The following is a 20,843-nucleotide window of genomic DNA, read 5'->3' as shown; positions in this document are numbered from 1 at the left end:
TCTGCTCTACGCACGAGGGAATTGTTTTCTCTGACGGTCCCTGTGAGGACCTGGCAGAGCATCTGGAGGTAAAACTCACAAAAGCCTTGGGAACCCCCATGATGGGGTCCCCTTAGGGTTTTTAATTCTCAGACTTGTCCTCATGGAGCTCCCAGCAGTCCAGTCAGGGGTTCCTGCTCTGGCATTGGTCCCTGCCCTGGGTTCTGCTCTGCTGAGTGGTTCCCAGTATCCAGCCTGCCTGTCTCCCCAGTGTAGATGGGGGGCAGCAGTTTGCCTTGTGACCTTACTTCTCCGAGAGATCAAAAAAGAGTCGTTGATTTTTAGTTTGCTCAGCGGTTTGCTTGTTGTTAATGGCGTGGTGACTTGTAAGCGCCTTACACGCTGGATCGGAGACAGGAATCTCTTCCTTCCGATGCCTGCCTGCCTGCCAGCAATTTCCCCGACTCACAGACAGGCCCATGCAGGTGACTGTCTGGAGCCCCAAAGGCAGGAAGTGAAGCACATACACTGGGGAGATCACATCTGACTGGGGACGTGGACTAGCAGGTGGCATAGGGAACCGGAGTCACCCCCACTTCTCTCTCCTCTCTTTTTGGCCTCACCGCCTTCCTGCCGGAGGCACTACTGAGTTCTAGGACATGCGCATGCTCAGTCTAATGCACTCTCCCAGCCCACCAGCTCACCTGGGGACCCTCCTAACTGCCCTCTTGAACTCCAGAATAACTCGAGCAACATGGCCCCCAGTCTAGTGTGGGGCTCACAGAAGGTCTGCAATGAATGTTTGTGGCAGAAAGGAGATCATGGCACTGTGTTCCCTTCCTTCAGTGGGTGTGGTTCCCACTGTAACCAAATATGCATTGGGATGCTGTGTATAATGTCCATCTTATCACTCACCCTCTAGGCCACAAGGATTCATTTTTTTCATACTGTATTCCCTACACTTAGCACAATGTGGCATACAGTAAGTGCTCAATAAATATTCGAATGGCTGAAAGGATGATGAGGCATGACGGAGTCCCTCAGCCAGCAGAGGATCCAGATGTGTGCAGGAGGCCACATCATGCACGCAGCAGCAGGGGTGAGGAAGCACTGACCTAGGAGGATGAACTCACTGGGTTTCCAGGGAGACCGTCAGGAAGACAGTCCTGCGCCTGGAGGCCGAATTCCTTGTGGATTATGCAGAGGCATGTTTTTTAGTGGGTGCCCTGGGGTGGCAGGGAAAGGACGCATTTTGCTGCAGTCAGTAGTTCATGTCGGAGGGAGGCATCAAGGCAACAGGCAGGCACAGTCGGAGGACCAGACACCCGGCTTGTCCTGACCAGCTTGCCCAGACCAGACACCCAGAAACCAGTCAGCATTCCCGGTAGTTCCTGACTCACAGACAGCCTCTAAGCAGGGGGCAGAAACAGGCCCTGTGACCCAGGGTCTGGGGCTCCATGTTGGCGGGGAAGGTTGGGATCCTAGATAGCAAGCTCTAGGAAGCTGAGCAGGATGATGGAGGCTTGTGGAGCTCGAAGTGAGGTGTGGGTGAGGATCCTGGCTGGGGAGGCTGATGTCAGGAACAGGTCTTCCCCGGCTGGTCAGAGCCCTCAGAGGAGGAGATGGAGGACAGGCCCTTACAGAGCTCACCTTAGACTTCTACCATCCCCTGGATGGAGCTCCATGCTGGAAGGTTCTGGCTCTTCTCAGTTGTGTGACCTCAGATTTGTCATGGGAACCCCAGAAGGACAGAGCAGACGGGACCCATAAGCTTAGTGTACAGAGGGGAGGATAGGGCCAGAGAGGATAATGTCCGGTGCCACAGGAGACCAGTAGTCATCTGAACTTGTGACTGGATGTACCAGGCCTCCAGAATCACCATTTACTATCTTTCAGAGGTGGATTTAACCACTCTGAGCCTCAGTGTGCTCATCTATAAAATGGGAATAATAACATCTACCTCAGAGGGGTGTCATGAGATTAAATAGAGATCATCCCTCTATTCAATAAATATTTATTGAGAGCCACGGCAGACACTGCTGTGTATCATCCCCCTCCTGAAAACAGAACCCAAGTTTTCAGCAGGGAATACCTAGAAGAGAGTACATCCCTCCCATTTCCTTTGCATATAGTGATGGGACTTGGGAATAAGTGAAAGTGGTCTATGCTGCTCTTGGGAAGCATCCTTACAATGAGGAAGCAGGGTCAGCATCCCTCCCCTTGCTGGCTGGAATTTGGCAGGGATGGCTAGAACATCCATCATGGACCATAAATGACATCAGAGCCAAGGGCAGACCATGCAGAGCAATGAAGTAAAAGACACCTGGGTTCCTGATCATCGTGGGGTCCCCTGTTCCATAGTCACAGGGTGAGCAATGGTTCTCCTTACCTTTGGACCTTGTTTGATGAGGCAAAAATAAACATGTATTTCTGTAAGCCATTGCTGCCACACTAAGTCCTAGTTGATACAAGAGCCATGTACTGGGGATAACATGGAGAGCCAAACCAGAGGCAGCCTCTGTCCTCCTGAAGCTTCTGGTCAGTGGAGGCAAACTAATTAGAAAAGCAGGTATAGAAGTGAAAAATTACGAATACGCTAGGGAGTAAGCAGCACAGGGACTTGACCTCATCGGGGCACGAAAGAATCCCGAGGAAGCCACGTGTGACCAGCAGTCTGACAAGTGAGAGGATTTTTCTGGGAGGCAGAGAGGTGAAGCCTGGTCTAGGGAAAGAAGTAGACTGTGGCAGGAGGGATGGTGGCAGAAAGGAACCGTAGAAGAGGGCCAGGAAGGACACAGCCGAGCTGGGACCGCATGGTGGAGACAAGGCAGGGGCCAGCGCAACAGACCACGGCAAGTTCAGTCTTGTTCTATTGTCCGTTGTAGACCATAAAGCACAGAAAGTGCCCAGCACAATGCCCACTCACGATTAGTGCTTACTCTGTGGTTCTTACCATTGTGTTGACAACAAAAAAATCATATTTGCTGTTTAAAACCACAGATATCAGCATGTCCCTACTAGCAACAACATGGAAATAACCTGAGTGCCCCCCGACGGATGAAAGGATAAAGACAATGCGACAGAGAGATACGGCGGAAGTGACTCAGCTGTGACTCTCTGAGAAGGAAATCCTACCATTTGCAACAACATGGAAGGATCTTGAAGACATGACACTAAGTGAGATAAGTCACACAGAGAAGTACAAATGCGGGATGACCTCCCTTATATGTGGAATCTAAAGAAAAGAAAAGCCAAACTCGTAGACACAGAGAACAGATTAGTGGTTGCCAAAGGCAGGGAGCGGAGGTCGGGGGTGACATGTGTGAAGGTCAAAAGGCATTAAAAAGAAACAAGTGTTTTCCAACGCACCAGGACTATAACCAACAGAGGAGCCACAATGGAAAAGAACCTGTCAGTGTTGGTGAGGATGTGGAGCCACTGGAACTCTGCACCAGAAACTGACGGCAGGAGTGTGAACTGTTGAACTGCTAGGGAAGACGGAGAACAGATCCCCTATTCCAGATCCCTTGGCCCAGCTCTTTCACTCCCAATAACAGCCCCAGACTGGACACCACCCCAAGGCCCATCAGGAGTCACATAGATCAAGTGGGATATAGTCACATAACGAAATGCCACAGAGCGTTGAGAGCTGAGGTGTGTATGGCCCACAGCATCATGAGCCTCACCAAGAGCAGTGAGGTGAGGAGGACAGACACAGAGGAGCACATGGGGTGTGACTGCACCGACGGGAAGAACAGAGCCAGGCAAAGTCAGGACAGCCGTTGGGGTTAGGGTTAGGGTTAGGGTTAAGGGTCAGGAGCAGGGTTTCTGAGTACTGGCTCTCCTCCATCTTTTGGTCAATGTGCTATAACATAACCTACGCATTCATTACAAATTTGAATTCCTCAAATGACGCACATAGGACATGTGTCCTCTTCCCTCTGCATGACCCATTTGACACAAAAGGTTGAATAAAAGGCAGCAGCCTCCAGCAGGGAGTGACTCCCACTGAGCTAGCGGCTGGGCTGTTCGCGGTGCCTTTCGAGAAGTTTGGATGGTGAATGGGAGAACAGGACCTCGGGGGGAGCCCCCGGCCGGCAGAGTAACGGAGAAGATGGCGTGCTCTGAAACAGCAGGGGGCAGGGCATGGAAAGGAGGGAAGCAGAGACAGTGCAGGGGAGAAGCAGGGAGAGGCCCTGAGAAAGCCCTCGGTTATTTTACAGGGTTGGTGAAAACTTTGGTGTGCAGTCCACACTGCGACCTTCTTTCCTGACGCAGCAGATGAGCCTTCACTCGTGAATGTGGGTGAGGTTGGCTTTTTTTAAAAACCCGGACACTGACCAAGGTGCTGAGCTTCTTCAAGGATCCCTGAGGTGCAGAATAGACAGCAAAGGCAGGAGAAAGAGCGAGGGCCAAGACCAGCCGTGAGATAGTGAGGCCTCTGGGAATCCGCCCAAACTGTGGGAAGAAATTTGGACTCCTCAGAGCAGGGTGGGGTTCAAGCCTTGTCTGGACCCCAGAGACCAGATCACCCCTCCCCGACAGCAGGTGACACAGCTTTGAGCCGCTTCTCTTGGGCGACAGGCGTTGGAGGTGATTCCCTGAGGACTTGGGAGAAACTTGAAAAGCCCCAAGACAAGGCAACGGGATATTTTGTCCTCTCAGTGCTTCTGAGTCACCCACCTGCCGCCGGCCGGACCCCTGCCCTTGCCATCAAGGGTGCAGCTTTCCTGGGTGAAACGGAAGCCCAAGATGGCACCGCAGTTGGAAGCTCAGGCCCTTCTTCAGGCCCCGGGGCAGACCTGCACAGGTGTTGGAGAAGAACCCAGGTCACAGCAGGAGACTGAGACACCCCTGCCCTTCTGAGCACTCATTTAGCAAGAAGGTACCCAGGCCCCTCTTGCATCCCCTCCCTAGACAGCTGACGGCTGCCCTGGTTTGTAAGTTTGCCCGATGCGCCTTGGAGTTTCTTTCGTTTCTTCTCTCCTTTCCTTCCTTCCTTCCTTTCTTTTTTTTTTTTAAATATATTTATTTCAGAGAGAGATAGCAGAGGCAGGCAGACCAGTGGGCAGAGGAGAGGGAAAAGCACACTCTCTGCTGAGCAGGGAGCCTGCTGCAGGGCTCGATCCCAGGATGCCGGGATCATGTCCTGAGCTGAAGGCAGTTGCTTAACGACTGAGCCACCCAGGCGCCCCCTTCTCTTCTTTTCCTTCTCTTTCTCCCCTCCTTCCTTCCTCTCTCTCTCTCTCTCTTCCCACTCTGCCTCTTTTGTTCCCTCCCAACCCTTCTTTCTTCAAATTTAAAATGTTTATCATAATAAAATAACAAAAATTGCCCAAAGGAATAAAGGAGAAAATTAAAGACATCTAAACTCTCACATTCCCTGAGATAATTACCATTGTAGGGACAATCTTTTTGTTTTGAAAACAGGCGTGTTTTAAAGTAAACCTTTAATTAATGAATTCAGTAGCTAAGTGATTAATTAATTAAATGTAGGTGCCACACCCAGCATGGAGCCCACTGCGGGACTTGAACTCACGACCCTGAGATCAAGACCTGAGTCAAAAATCAAAAGGTGGACGCTTATCTGACTGAGCTGCCCAGGTGCCCCCAAACTTTTTATTTTAGAATAGATTTGTATTTGCAGAAAATGTCCAGAGAGTACAGACAGTCCCCCATAAACTCCCCTTAGTGTGGATTGCTATAAACAAAAATACCACAGATGGGGGGGGGTTAGACAACAACACTTCACTTCTCACGGTGCTGGGGGCTGGGAAGCCCCAGATCAAGGGGCCAGCCGTTCCAACGACTGGTGACAACCTGCTTCCTGGTTTGCAAATGGCCACCTTCTCCTTGTATCCTCACTCAGCAGAGAGAAGACAGCCTGACAAAGCCGTGTCTCTTCTTATCCGGAAATCATGCCATTTCTGAGGGCCCTCCCCTCATGGCCCACTTACCTCCCAAAGCCCCCACCTCCCAACGCCGTCACACTGGGGCTTAGGACATCAACAAAGGAATTTGGGGGTAGGACGGAACACTCAGTCCCTGACAGCTCACGAGCAATTTCTCCTATTATCATTAACATCTCAAGTGTGTGTAATACATTTGTTACAACCAATGAACCAATACTGACACATTATTATTAACCAAGTCTATACCTGACTCAGATTTCTTTAGTTTTACCCAATTGTCCTGTTCCCGGTCGAGGAGCCCCCGAAGGGCATCACTACCTTTAGTCATTGTGTCCTAGGCGCCTCTTGCCCTGTGTCGGTTTCTCAGACTTCCCTCGTTTTGGAGGACCTTGAAAGTTTTGAGAACTGGTCATATATTTTACACAATGTCCCTCAACTGGGATTGACCCAATGTTTTCCTCTACTGAGGGTATGAGGCAGGTTTGGGCCCCTTGGGAAGGGGTGGCCTCTTGTATGTGGGGGAAGAGCAAGGCCCGGCCCTTCCCTTAAGCAGAGGGGCTGGTCTGGCCCCTACAGACTCTCCTGGCATGAGGTTGATTTCCTAGACCAGTGATGATGAGGAAAGAGGATGCAGCCAGACTTGGGTGTCCCCTCAAAGGTACTGTCTACCCCCAGGCTTCCTTCCTAAAGGATTCCAGCTCATGGTCTGAATTTGATTATTAAAAACTATGTCTAGCCTGTCTGCAGCCCTTCAGAGTTTACAGAAGAGGATTATTCATAACAAAATGAGTAACTGGAAGAGCTGCTCTAAGGCCAAGCTATTGCTAGAGGCCCTGGAGGGGCCTGACCCCATGTCCATTTCACAGATGGGAAACATCTTCACTGAGGTTAAGTGACCTGCCCAGTCACAAGGTTGAGAAGTGAGAAAACAGAGCAGCACACCCAGTTCTTCCCTAACTGCATTCCAGTGCCCTCTATTACCCTGTCATTGACCTGCCCTGATGAATGACCCTGCTCTCACACAGGGGAAGAACAGAGACTCACAGAGGAGAGGTACCTCAGTGCTCAGAGGCCCAGCCTGTCGTCACCCAACAGAACTGGGACCAAAGCCCAGGTGCCCTGATCTGCCAGGGCTGGCCTAGGGGCAGGGCTGGTACTGAAGCCCTGGGATGTAGCCTGGGGAGCACTTCGCAAGCAGCCCAGCCCAGCGGCATTTCAGAGGGAAGGTGCATGTGTACAGAGTCTTGCCAGATTCTGGGCCCTGCGGGGTTGGCGTCCAGTGCCGGGTTGCCCCCAGACCTCTGCAGGAGTACAGGGTCCAGAAACGACTTCTAGGATAGCCACTTGCTGGATGCTAGACAACTGGGGGTCTCCAGTCCTCAGGGGCTCCTTGGCACAGTCCCAAGCCTGGCCTAAGGCAGTTGCTCGCAGGACAGAGAAGGAAGGAATACGTCAGTCCAGAGCAACCCCCCATCCCCGGGGCTGAAAAGCCATCTGTACTAGCCCTGGGGTGCCACCAATCTCGCCTTTCTCCCATAGCTGGGACACTCACTTCCCACTCCCAGAGCACCTCCCTTCTCCTTTTGGACCTCTTATCTCTTAACATACTAGTTTCCCTTCAGAAAACCAACGGTGCCCGCCCTCAGGTCATCACCTCTCTGTGGATGGCTCAGGGTTCACATCTATACCCGCATTTCCAGCCTCCTTTGATTGGTTCCTCCTCCCTGCACTGCCAGCTTCTCTGAAACGGGGATTCTAGTCCATCTCTTTATCCTCTGTGCCAGGCCCAGTGCGTCGTGAGTGCGCCATGGAAGCATGGGGAGAAGCCTCCCTGGCCGTCAGCTAGACCTGACTTAAACTGTGTCTCTGCCCACCCTGCTGTTGGGACCTTCTCAGGTTACCATACAGCTGCTGTGAGCAGATAATAGAACCTGCCTTGCGAGGCTCTGTGAGAATCTCCTCAGATACTCTCGGGCAGGTGGTCTGCCTGGAAGAAGGAAGGGAACCAGGGAGAGGAAAGACTGATTGTCTGTGATGCCCAGTAGAGCTCAAAATGGCGGAGGGCAATGGGGCACTGTCCCTGAGCTCCTGGGCTCTCCTTGTTCCCTGGCTCGAAGCAGCCTGACCCTCCCAGGCTTGGTGAAGAGAGAGCCTCATGTGAAGGAAAGCACATTTAATACATGAAAAATCAAGCTGATCTGAAGCTGACTTCCCAAGGTGGGGGAGACAAGATTCAAGGACCTTGGCAAGAGACCCCGTCTAGCGTCTTGACTAGTCACTTCATGACGATGATAACCTGGCTGTGAATGAGCCCTGCTAGAGAACATCCCCCACTACCCCACAGAAGAAATGATCGGGGATCCCATCAGCCTAGAGCCCCTCCAAAACGTCCATCAGGGCTGCGATGGGGGTCTGAGGCTTCCCGCAGTAGGAAGCACCGGCTGCCCCAGGAACACATTTGTTAATATCAGATTCCACAGCCACAGCTGGATCCAATTTAGCTGCGGAGCATTGACAGAAAGTTCTGGCCCCCAGCCAGCACCCTTCAGGAGGCTCTGAGCCTGCCATTCTGTTTTCCACGGAGATAGGGTTGCTAAGGACTCACTGTGCTCATCCAGTCCCCCTGTGACTTCTAAGCAGCTGGGGAGGGAGAGGAAGTGACCAGCATTCACTGGTCACACAACCTTTCTTCCCTGCAGACTGGTCTCTGCCTGCCTCTCAGGTTCTCCAAAACAGCAAGTGATTGCCACAGGGGTCTGGTGGCAGAAAGTTGAAAGCTCTCTGCCTGCATGGGTGTTTGGGTTCTGGAGTAATATTTCCATCTAATGCTAAGGGACACGGATATACTCGTGCTCCCTGCCAAACACACACACGTGTGCATGCACACCATGCCCCCTGCTTGCATTGGACTACCATCATGCCTTCCACTTGGAAATCACAGGCTCTCAGAGCAGGCAGAGTATCCAGTCCAACCCTCATAGTCCAGAGAGGGGCAAGGACCTGGCCAAGAGGTCAACGAGCAAAGCAGGTTTCTGATCCCAGTGCATCACATGGCAAATCAATATGTATTGATGATAATAGTAACTTTATGTTTACTGGATGCCTAATTTTAACCAGATGTATTTGAAATACAGTTGTTCTTTTAAATTAAGGGCCAAAGTAACTGGAGGCTTGGCAAGGTTAAGTATATTGCCCAAAGCCTCATGCTTTGTATGTGGGAAAGCTAGGAATCAAACTCGGGTCAGCTTAGTTTCAAATGATAGGATTTCCTCCACGGCAGGTGGCTGCCTGAAATTCCACCCCGTAGTCCTCCCGGGCCCTGTCATTAAAATGGAGATGGCCCTACAGACACATGAAAAAGTGTTCCATATCACTCGGCATCAGGGAAATACAAATCAAAACCACAATGCGATATCACTTCACACCAGTCAGAATGGCTAAAATCAACAAGTCAGGAAATGACAGATGCTGGCGAGGATGCGGAGAAAGGGGAACCCTCCTACACTGTTGGTGGGAGTGCAAGCTGGTGCAACCTCTCTGGAAAACAGCATGGAGATTCCTCAAAATGTTGAAAATAGAACTGCCCTATGACCCAGCAATTGCACTATTGGGTATTTACCCTAAAGATACAAACGTAGTGGGCGCCTGGGTGGCTCAGTGGGTTAAGCCGCTGCCTTCGGCTCAGGTCATGATCTCAGGGTCCTGGGATCGAGTCCCGCATCGGGCTCTCTGCTCGGCAGGGAGCCTGCTTCCTTCTCTCTCTCTCTGCCTGCCTCTCAGTGTACTTGTAATTTCTCTCTGTCAAATAAATAAATAAAATCTTTAAAAAAAAAAAAAAAAAGATACAAACGTAGTGATCCAAAGGGGCACGTGTACTCGAATGTTTATAGCAGCAATGTCCACAATAGCCAAACTATGGAAAGAACCTAGATGTCCATCAACAGATGAATGGATCAAGAAGATGTGGTATATATACACAATGGAATACTATGCAGCCATCAAAAGAAATGAAATCTTGCCATTTGCGACAACATGGATGGAACTAGAGCGTATCATGCTTAGCGAAATAAGTCAAGCGGAGAAAGACAACTATCATATGATCTCCCTGATATGAGGAAGTGGTGATGCAACATGGGGGCTTAAGTGGGTATGAGAAGAATCAATGAAAGAAGATGGGATTGGGAGGGAGACAAACCATAAGTGACTCTTAATCTCACAAAACAAACTGAGGGTTGCTGGGGGGAGGGGGTTTGGGAGAAGGGGGTGGGATTATGGACATTGGGGAAGGTTTGTGTTTTGGTGAGTACTGTGAAGTGTGTAAACCTGGTGATTCACAGACCTGTACCCCTGGGGATAAAAATATGTTTATAAAAAATAAAAAATTATATTAAAAAAAAATGGAGATGGCCCTGTCAGGTCCTGCCTTAATCCTCCAGCCAACAACTGAGGGGAGCAAGAGAGGAGGACACCAGAAGGGGCTGTGGGGCCCCTCACAAGGAGGTTACAGGGTGCGAGGGGGCATTTTCCAGCCTTCTCAATTTGTCAGCCTCCAAGACGGAGCTGGAGGTTCAGGCCAGGCCCCCTGAAGATCCCTTCCTGGGAAGGGCCCCCCTTTCCTGCGGGAGGACAGTTTTCTTGGTAGGGGGTAGGAAAGCAGGGCTCACGGCACCGCACTGTATGTGGGACACACTGATGAAATCCTCCTGGGGACGGTTTAGTCATTTGTATTAATGTGCTTTCTTTTTGGCCGAGTTTTACTGTACAAACATCTGTCCTGAACCACCGTCTTTGTCTGTCTGATGGTCATTTTCCTCGTTTTGAGACCTACAACGCCAGTCCGCCTCCCCAGCACTCAGTCTACCTATTCCCCGCCAGGTGGACATGCCCTGGAGTCATGGCCAATCAGATTCCTCTCAGCCGGCCACAGTGATTGGTTTGGGGGTAAGCACGGGAATCAAACCAGGCCAATGAGATTCAACTCTGAGACTTTTTTGTTCAACTGTTGACAAAGAGAACTGTTTTTCATGGATATTATGAAGCTAGCAAGAGGTGAGCCCGTTGGCAGCACTCCTGCCCCCCTCCCAGCCCCTTCTTTCTCCTGATGGTGGATGGTGCGTGAAGTGAGAGCCAAAGTCCACCTGCCCCTCAACCACAGCATCGGAAATCCCACTATGATTGTTCCTTTGGCTCCTGTAGGCCTTCTAGACTCACAAGGGCAAAGCCCTTAGGATATGTTGTATGGGTTAACAGCTAAAATCAATCCACATCCTCCTATCTGGGCCCGCTTACTGTGGGGCTTCGTGAACTTAACACTGAGGCAGGAGCTAAGAATCCAGGGAGTTTGGTACAGGCATCAATGGACGGCCTCCAAGTGCTTCTGTCCATGCCTGTAAGTCCTTGAGCATATAAAAAAAGATCCCTGTGGGTGCGTGGGATAATAAAAGCACCTTCGGGTTAGGAAGCTTGTAGGAAGTAGAACATGGGAGTCTAGAGAAAGCAGGTTGAACGGGAGAAGACCTTTCTGGGTCTGAAGAATTAAAAACGTACAGGTTGACTCAAAAGAGTTTTAGTGACTGTGTTGGAAGCCAGACGTTTTTTCCTCCTTACTCTAAGCAAGAAGTAGTTTGTGCTACACAAGAGGACATGAAAAAGAACATATTTGGGGGGTTAGTTAACCCCCAAAAGTAGCCAGAAGAAGCTAACTGCACTTCTGATTCCATTCGTTTTAGATTCTGCTAATGAACCTGGTGGCAATCACAGGGAGATTAAAGCTGGGGTACAGGCTGGGGGAGACAGGTGCCCACCTACCTGTGTGGTCACCCTCAGCCATCAGCCATGCAACCAGGTGCTGAAATCAAAAGGCAACTAATGAAAACGGATCTTCTAAGCTAGAGGTGCATCTTATAAGGAGTTGGGGCTGGAGGTTCATTAGGGATCTGTTGGTTAAAAGTCTGGAATTTCAGGCCTTGTGCAGTCTTTTGCAGGGCAAAGTGTACCTTCCCCCAGAAAAATAGATTGCCCACCTGTGGGCAGAAACTTATGCTTTGGGATCTCCAGAATTCTGACTCTAATGACCACATACAGGGGTCCCACTAGCTTGGAGCTGAGATCTGGATTGTCTGGATTGACGGGACAGGTGATTGTGATCAAACACATTTCTTTCTTATTCTTGTTGAAAAGCTCTCAAAGGGACTGGGGTATATTTTGAGTTAGGATACTCCTCGCTTTTTCTCTCTCAGAAAAAAAACGTTGTGCTAGGGTGCTTGGGTGGCTCAGTCAGTTGGCTGCTGTCACCTCAGGTCATGATCCCAGGATCCTGGGATTGAGCCTCACTCACATCAGGCTCCCTGCTCAGTGGAGAGTCTGTTTCTCCCTTTCCCTCTGCACCTCCCTCCTGCTTGTGCACTCTCTCTCTCTCTCAAATAAATAAATAAATAAAATCTTTAAAAAAAAAAAAAGTGCTGGTCATGGGCCTGAAGAATTATAAACGTGTGATTTTAGTCAAGAATGTGCTTTTTATTTTTCTTAGAGGCTTTCTTACTTCGAAGCTAGTTCTCAGTGTCTGACACCACGTTGGCAGAGGCCAGCAGGAAAGGAAGGGGATTTAAATTGGCAACCTGCCTGGAAATGAGAGAAAAAGTTCTTCCTTACTAGAGCCTCTAGTTTAGTCAAGGCCACAAAGAAAAAAATATTCTCGTGTCACTTTTTTCCCTTTAAGTTTTCTTTAAAAAATTCACTGAAGTAATACAAATATGTTTTTAAGAAAATCAAGGGATACGGAAGGATATAATGAAAAGCAATTATCTCTTGTTCTTACTGCTGCTTCTAAGAACGAATCACTTTCAGCTCTGATTTTTGACGGATCCTTCTGTATCTCAATTCTTGGTATACAAAAATATTTCTGTTGTTTTGGTTTTTTACTGAGGTGTCATTCGATGGAACAAAATTCTTCCTTTGAATGAATGCAACTCAGTGTTTTTTGGTATATGCGTAAAGTTGTGTGACAATTATCACTATCTAGTGTGAGAAAAATGTCATCACCCCAAAAGGAAACCCCATACTCATTGGCCATTATTCTCCATTGCTTCCTTCCTGACTCTTGGCAACTCATCTACTTCATGTTTCTGTGGATTTGCCCATTCTGGACATTTTATATAATTGGAATCACACAATATGTGGCCTTTTGTTATCCAGCTTCCCTCACTTAGCAAAGTGTTTTTCAGATACATCCATGTTGTAATACGAACAAACACTTTCTTCCCATTTAAGGCTGCATAATATTCCATGGTGTGATATACCACATTTTGTTTATTCATCCATCAATTGATGAGCTTTTGGCTCATTTCCTCTTTTGAGCTAATACGAATAATGTTGCAATGAACGTTCATGTGTAAGTGTTTGTTTGAACATCTGTTTTCAATTTTCTGGAGCATGTATACCTGCTTTTGATTTATCTCTTTCACATTCCTGTTATGAGAAATGAGTACTTAACTTGTTCATAATGCTCTCTCTCTCTCTTCCCTGCACCATCCTACTGATGTATTTTTACTCCTACTCTTCATTGCATTTGTAAACACAGCAGTTGTGATTCTTTTTCACTCAAATAACAGAAACCTTACTACAGTGGATTAAACACATAGACAAATATTTTTCTCACTTAACAAGTCCACCTTATTGTTAGTTCAGCTACCAGACACTGCCTGCAGTGGTCCAGGCTCTCTTTATCTCCTCTCTACTATCCTTAACAGACTAGTTTTTATATTAATGTTTGTCTCCTTTTGATTACAAGATGGTTGCTGCAGCTCCAAACATCACATCTGCATACAAGAGAGGAAGAAGAGAACGGGCAAGAAATTGAAGTTATGTTGGTTGTCTTTTATCAAAAAAGCATAGCTTTTTTGTCCCACCAACAAACTTCTTAAGTCTCGTTGGCCAGAACTAAGTCACATGGCCACACCTAGCTGGCAGGGAGCTGGAGAAACCTACAAGAATAGGATTGACATCATTGTCTTAGATTGGTGATTCTCAAGCTTGGTTACTTGTTAGAATCTTCAAGGGACATTTTAACATGTACCAGTATGTATGTGGTCTTATTCTAGTCCAAGTTGTTCTCAGCCAGAGGTGGTTTTGTCCCTCATGGGACATTTGGCAATATCTGGGGGCATGTTTTATTGTTGTGAAGGGGAGTGGGATGTTCCTGGGATCCAGTGGTTAGAGGCCGCCATACTGCCAAACGTCCTACAATGCACTAAACAACCCTTACAACAAAGACTTATCCAGCCCCAAATGCCAATAGTGTCAAGACTGAGGAACTGCCTTACAGCAATTAAATTATAATGTCCTCCAGGGGTCTCCAATGTGCAACCAGTGTTGAGAATCACTGGTTTCATAAATAATTCATTGCCCATAGTTGGGCACTTTGATACCCTGAGTGACACTGGGGTTCTCTCACTAGAACATAGAGTGAAGTGGATATCAGTTAGGTAGTACGTCTGCCCTAGTAACTGTCATATACTGACTCTTTCTTTCTTTTTTTTTTGTTAAAGATTTTATTTATTTATTTGACAGACAGATCACAAGCAGGCAGAGAGGCAGGCAGAGAGACAGGAGAAAGCAGGCTCCCCGCCGAGCAGAGACTTGATCCCAGGACCCCGGGACCACGACCGGAGCTGAAGGCAGAGGCTGTAAACCACTGAGCCACCCAGGCGCCCCTGACACTTTATTTCTAATCCCTTTAACTATTCAGTATCTTTTGGCTCTCTTTTTATGAGATAAAATTGGTCCCCTCACTTTGAATTCATTTTCGCCCTCTGCCTTTGAACTTCTATAACTTGAAATTTTACATTGAAAAAGTTAATAACATTTATTTTCTGTCTTATAATTAAAGTTATATCTGTATGTTGTATAACTATATATTCTAAAAGTTGAAATTTAATAAACAGGATTTATATTTTGATGATATAAATGTTTACCGCAAAACCAAAAAATTGTTTTTTATTTTTAAGATATTTTTAACCTATTTATTTGACAGACAGAGATCACAAGTAGGCAGAGAGGCAGGCAGAGAGAGAGGAGGAAACAGTCTCTCCGTTGAGCAGAGAGCCCAGCTTGGGGCTCAATCCCAGGACCTTGGGATCATGACCTGAGCCAAAGGCAGAGGCTTAAATCCATTGAGCCACCCAGGTGCCCTCCCAAAAAATGGTTTTTAATTACATTTTTTTAATGTAATGAAAGAATTACATTCTTTATCAGCCTTTTGTTTTTCCTGGAGTTTATAATTTCATTTTTTCCCTTGTACTATTTGACTTTGGTCATTTTAATTTTTTTTTTAAGTTTTTATTTATTTAACAGAGGGGGAGAGGGGGAGAGAGCGAGCACAGGCAGACAGAATGGCAGGCAGAGGCAGAGGGAGAAGCAGGCTCCCTGCTGAGCAAGGAGCCTGATGTGGGACTCGATCCCAGGACACTGGGATCATGACCTGAGCCGAAGGCAGCGGCTTAACCAACTGAGCCACCCAGGCGTCCCAACTTTGGTCATTTTAAAGAGTTGTACATATAACCCCATTTCTATATGGTATAAAAGAATGAACAAGGAAGAGATAAGCACTAAAACTGGCCAAGTTCCTTTAGAACTGGAAGCTTTCACAATCACCTACTTCCAATTAGACAAAAAAGTAACTGAGGAATCTAATTAAGGTAAAGTTGGGAATACAGAACTGAGCGCTAACATTAAAATCCTATGTGCCTTCTGTTCAATAAATATTTTGTGAATATTGTTAAATATCTGCACCTGTTTGAGAAGAGTCTTACTGGATACTTCTAATTTAAATAAGAAAAAATCTTTCATTAGTGTTTTTCAGATACATGTGCTAACATATAATTTTATATATTACACAATCATGACTCAAGGATGCCGTGATAGATTAACTGGCCATGTAACAATTGTAGACATTTTTACCTGCAATGGTTATTCGTCATTACTGACTGCTCTACAGCCACAGAACTTTAATGTGAACTTACATTCAGACTTCCTATGACAAGAAGCAAGTTCCCTACTGTTATGAACATCTGTAACAGCAACATGCTGTGACCTCCAGGCTGCTGAACATATATCCTGATTGCAATTCCAGATGTGAGCCTCTTCTAGACCACAGTGGTAATTTAAATAACTTTTATGACATGCTTCCTAGAGCTCTACACAGCAGTGTTGTTGAATACTTGGATTCCCAGAAGCTGTGTAATTCAACCTATCTTATAGGTCATGCAATATCATATTTCCATAGACTATTTTTGTATTTAATGTTTTTGTATTTTCTATTAGTCTTGCTTGGCTAGTTTTTATTAGGGTAAAATTTACATACGGTGTAACACACAGATGTTAAGAACAATTCAAGGAGTCTTGACAAATCCATACACCTTGGTAACAAGCATCTCAACTGGTTAATTTTTTCTTTGGGGAATTTAGGGTAAATATTAATTTGAGATAATGCCCAAAGATATCTGAAAAATACATGCTTTTTTTTTCTAAAAAAGTTTTTTTTTAAATCTTAGTGGAGGGGCACCTGGGTGGCTCAGTGGGTTAAGCTGCTGCCTTCAGCTCAGGTCATGGTCTCAGGGTCCTGGGATCGAGTCCCACATCGGGCTCTCTGCTCAGCAGGGAGCCTGCTTCGCTCTCTCTCTCTCTCTGCCTGCCTCTTCGTCTACTTGTGATCTCTGTCAAATAAATAAATAAAATCTTTAAAAAAATATCTTAGTGGAATATGCATATAATAAAGCTTACTGTCATTGGCATTTAGCACATTCATGACCATCTAGATCTAGAACATTTTCATCACCCCAAAGGAAACTGTGCCATTAAGTGGTCACTTCCTATTCTCCCTTCTGCCTAGCCTGCTGGCAACCACGAATCTGCTTTCTGTCTCTATAGATTTGCCTATTCTGGATATTTCATATCAATGAAATCACACAGTATGTGGCTTTTTTTTTTTTTAGTATAATGTTTTCAAGGTCTCCCATTTTGTAACATGTATCAGCACTTGATTTCTGTTTATACCTGACTAATAATCCATTGTATGGGTATAGCACAGTGTGTTTCTTCATCTACCTGTTAATGGACATTTGAGCCGTTTCCACCTTTTAGCTATTGTGAAAAGAGCTGCTATGAACATTCATGTACAAGTTTTGTTTGAACATTTGTTTTTGGTTCAGAAAAAAAAAGATATTTTATTTGTCACCTAAGAAGTCCAAGTCGGATAAGTTACCTTCAAGATAAGAGCTGCACTGGGACCTGCTATTTTGTTCCCTTGCTGCCTGCTATGTGTTCTAAAACAAAAGAAAATAAAGTAAGAAGAGCAAGTCAGTGGTGAAACCACCAAAGAAGAAAAAGTTTACAATAGTTGTGTTGCTTGGTATCATTTTTGATGACACTTTTGACCAGTGCGCAGGAACTTGAAATCCACAGGAGTGGAGAACAGAAAAGGAGGCACTGGTGTATTTGAGTTATCAAAATCACAAGCTTTCCCAGGATTTTGTGTGAAAGGTTTTGATTCCTGTCTGTGTTCAAAGAAGATTGTCATTTGAACCACGATGGCTTTTTAGTGGCTCATTGGAAACCAGGTCGAAGTATTCCAAAACGGTAAAAGTGATAATTACCCAACAAGCAGTTCGGGCAATAGCTAAGCCTGCATTGCAGGGTGCAGACCCTAGCAAGGAGGGACAGAATGAGTTGCAATGAAGATTTGACCGACCCGGTAATAGTGTTACCCAGGGAGTCTGCTCCAACAAACAGAGAATGCCACAAGGTTGCCACTGCCCTCCCGACCTCCCCCACCACCACAGTGATTTCCCCCACCCTAGGAATCCAAGCAATTCAAAAACTCCAAGAAAGTGGAAATGTCCCGGTTTGGCCAATACAAACAGGGCCTGGGACCCGAGGATTAGCTGAAAAGCAAGCGGGAGCATCTCAGCCCAGTGTTTCTGAGATGGAAAGGTCTGGGAATATGGTGACCAATGTGTCGAGGAATTTTCTTCTCCTGAGCACTCAGCCCACCAGAGACAGTCTGTCATCACCTGTCTGTGATGGCTTGGGGATGGATGGATCCCTTTTCCCTCTGTTACTAGCTGTGTGATCTTGGACAACTTACTTAATACACCTCAGCTTTGGTTTTCTTGACTGCAAATTGGTGTTAATAAAAGGGCCAAACACTCCGGGTTAATGAGAGAATTGGGTTACCCAGTAGAAAGCATGTGGCAGAGAGTCAGGCATGCCATCCGTGACAGATTTGTGACCAAGTGAGGTGAGTACAGCAGGACCATAGATGAGGTATTAACTTGCTGGGCACCCTGAGCAACTCAGGACCCACAAATAGGGAGATGTGGTGAGAAGGAACAGTGTAGCCAGATCCCCAGGGGAAGCCAGGTTCTGTACCTCAGCTGCTAGTTGTACACCTGTGGCCTGTCCTGAAAAGCTGGGGTACATGTTCAGCTGGGGTACACGTTCCAGTTGATTAAATGCCTGGCGATGGTTGGGGTGCCTGGGTGACTCAGTCCATAGGGCAGGTGACTCCTGATCTCAGGGTCATGAGCTTGAGTCCCACATTGGGGGTACAGATACATTTATTTTATTTTATTTTATTTTATTTTATTTTAGAGAGAAAGAGAGAGAGAGAGAGAGAACAAGCATGCACACCTGTAAGCAGGGAGCAGTGCAAAGGGAGAGGGAAAGAAAATCCTCAAGCAGATTCCAAGCTGAACATGGAGCTAGATGCGAGGCTCAGTTTCAGGACCGCGAGATCAAGACCTGAGTGGAAATCAAGAGTCTGACACTTAACCAACCAAGCCATGCAGGCACTCTAGGATAATTTTTAAAAAAAGATTTATTTGAGAGAGAAAGAGAGCATGCATGCACCAGGGGGAGGGAGTCTTAAGCAGGCTTTACGTTGAGCACAGAGCCTGACAGGGGGCTTGATCTCATGAACTTGAGATCATAACCTGAGCTGAAACCAAGAGCCAGCTTAACTGACTGCACCACCCAGATGCCCCTGGAGATAATTTTTTTTAATGCCTTTCAATTGTACTAATTTTGCAGGTAAGTTTAATTATATAAAAATTTGTCTCATACATCATTCATCCAACAACCATTTGTTACCTACTCTGTATCAGCCACTATTCTACACCCAGAAACACGGCGACAAGTAAGACAGAAAAGCATTTATGCTCTCATGGAGCTAATGTTCTGGAGACTTCATGCCACATAATGCTTGTGTCCTTAACCTCCTGTCCCTGAACCTTTCTAGGTCTCAGTTTTCTAATCTGCAAAATGGGTATGAGAATAATAGTAGCTGTGTCATAAAGTAGTCATGAGTTTTTGGTTTTGGTTTTTCTTGAATGAGGTGTATGTGATGTAACATTGCATTCGTTTTGGGAGCACAACTTAATGATTTGGTATTTCTATACATTGTGAAATGATCACCACAATAAACCTAGTTAATATCATCACCATAGGTAGTTACAAACTTTTTTCTTGTGGTAAGGATTTTTAAGATCCACTCTCTTAGTAATTTTCAAATGTGCAATACAGCATTAACTAGCTATGGTCATCATGCCTTACATTACATCCCCATGGCTTATTTATTTTATAACTGGAACTTTGTACCTTTGACTTCCTTCTCCCATCGTCCTCACCACCTGCACCTCTGCCTCGGGCAGCCACCCTTCTATTCCCTGTGTCTATGAGTGTGGTGTTTTTTTGTTGCTGTTGTTATGTTTTAGATTCCACATCTAAGTGAGATCATAAGGTATTTCTCTTCCTCTGTCTGAAATACTACATTGAGCGTTACTCTCCAAGTCCATTCATGTTGTTGCAAAGGGCAAGATTTTCTTCTTTCTTATGGCTGAGTAATATGCATATTATATATATGCCACAATTTCTTTATCCATTTATTCATCAGTGGACACATAAATTATTTCCATATCTTGGCTATTATAAATAATGCTGCAATAAACATGAGGGTGTCTTTATCTTTTTGAATTATTGTTTTCATTTTCTTTGGGTAAACATCCTGAAGTGGAATTGTGGAATCATATGGTAATCATGTTTTTAAATTATTTCTAGGGGTGTTGGCAGAGGGAGAGAGAGAATCTTTTTTTTTTTTTTAAGATTTTATTTATTTATTTTACAGAGGGAGAGAGAGACCACAAGTAGGCATAGAGGTAGGCAGAGAGAGAGAGAGAGAGAGGAGGAAGCAGCCTACCCATTGAGCAGAGAGCCCGATGCGGGGCTCGATCCCATGATCCTGGGATCATGACCTGAGCCGAAGGCAGAGGCTTTAACCCACTGAACCACCCAGGTGCCCCGAGAGAAAGAATCTTCAGCAGGCTCCATGCCCAGTGTGGAGCCCCACATAGGGCTCGAGCTCACAACCCTGAAATCATGTTTTGAATTGAAATCAAGAGTTGGATGCTCAAGCGACTGAGCCACCCAGTTACCCTTATTTTTAAAGAAGCCTTCATACTGGGGCACCTGGGTGGCTCAGTGGGGTTAAAGCCTCTGCCTTCGGCTCAGGTCATGATCTCAGGGTCCTGGGATCAAGCCCCGCATCAGGCTCTTTGCTCGGCAGGGAGCCTGCTTCCTCCTCTCTCTCTCTCTCTGCCTGCCTCTCTGCCTACTTGTGATCTCTCTGTCAAATACATAAATAACATCTTTAAAAAAAAAAAAAAGAAGCCTTCATACTGTTTTCCATAGTGCACGGACTTACATTTCTGCCACCAATGAATAAGGGTTTCCTTTTTTCCACATCCTTGCCAATGCTTTATTTATTGTCTTTTTGATAATTGTCATTCCAATGGTAATGAGGTGATATCTCATTGTGGTTTTAATTTGTATCTTCCTGATGATGAGTGATGTCAAACATCTTCCTTGTGCCTATTGGCCACTTGCATGTCTTGCTCAGAA

This window comes from Mustela putorius, unplaced genomic scaffold (genome assembly GCF_011764305.1).
Source record: "Mustela putorius furo isolate JIRA1106 unplaced genomic scaffold, ASM1176430v1.1 tig00000174_pilon_pilon_pilon, whole genome shotgun sequence".
Lineage (NCBI taxonomy): Eukaryota > Metazoa > Chordata > Mammalia > Carnivora > Mustelidae > Mustela > Mustela putorius.
Note: the sequence above shows the minus strand (reverse complement) of the source record.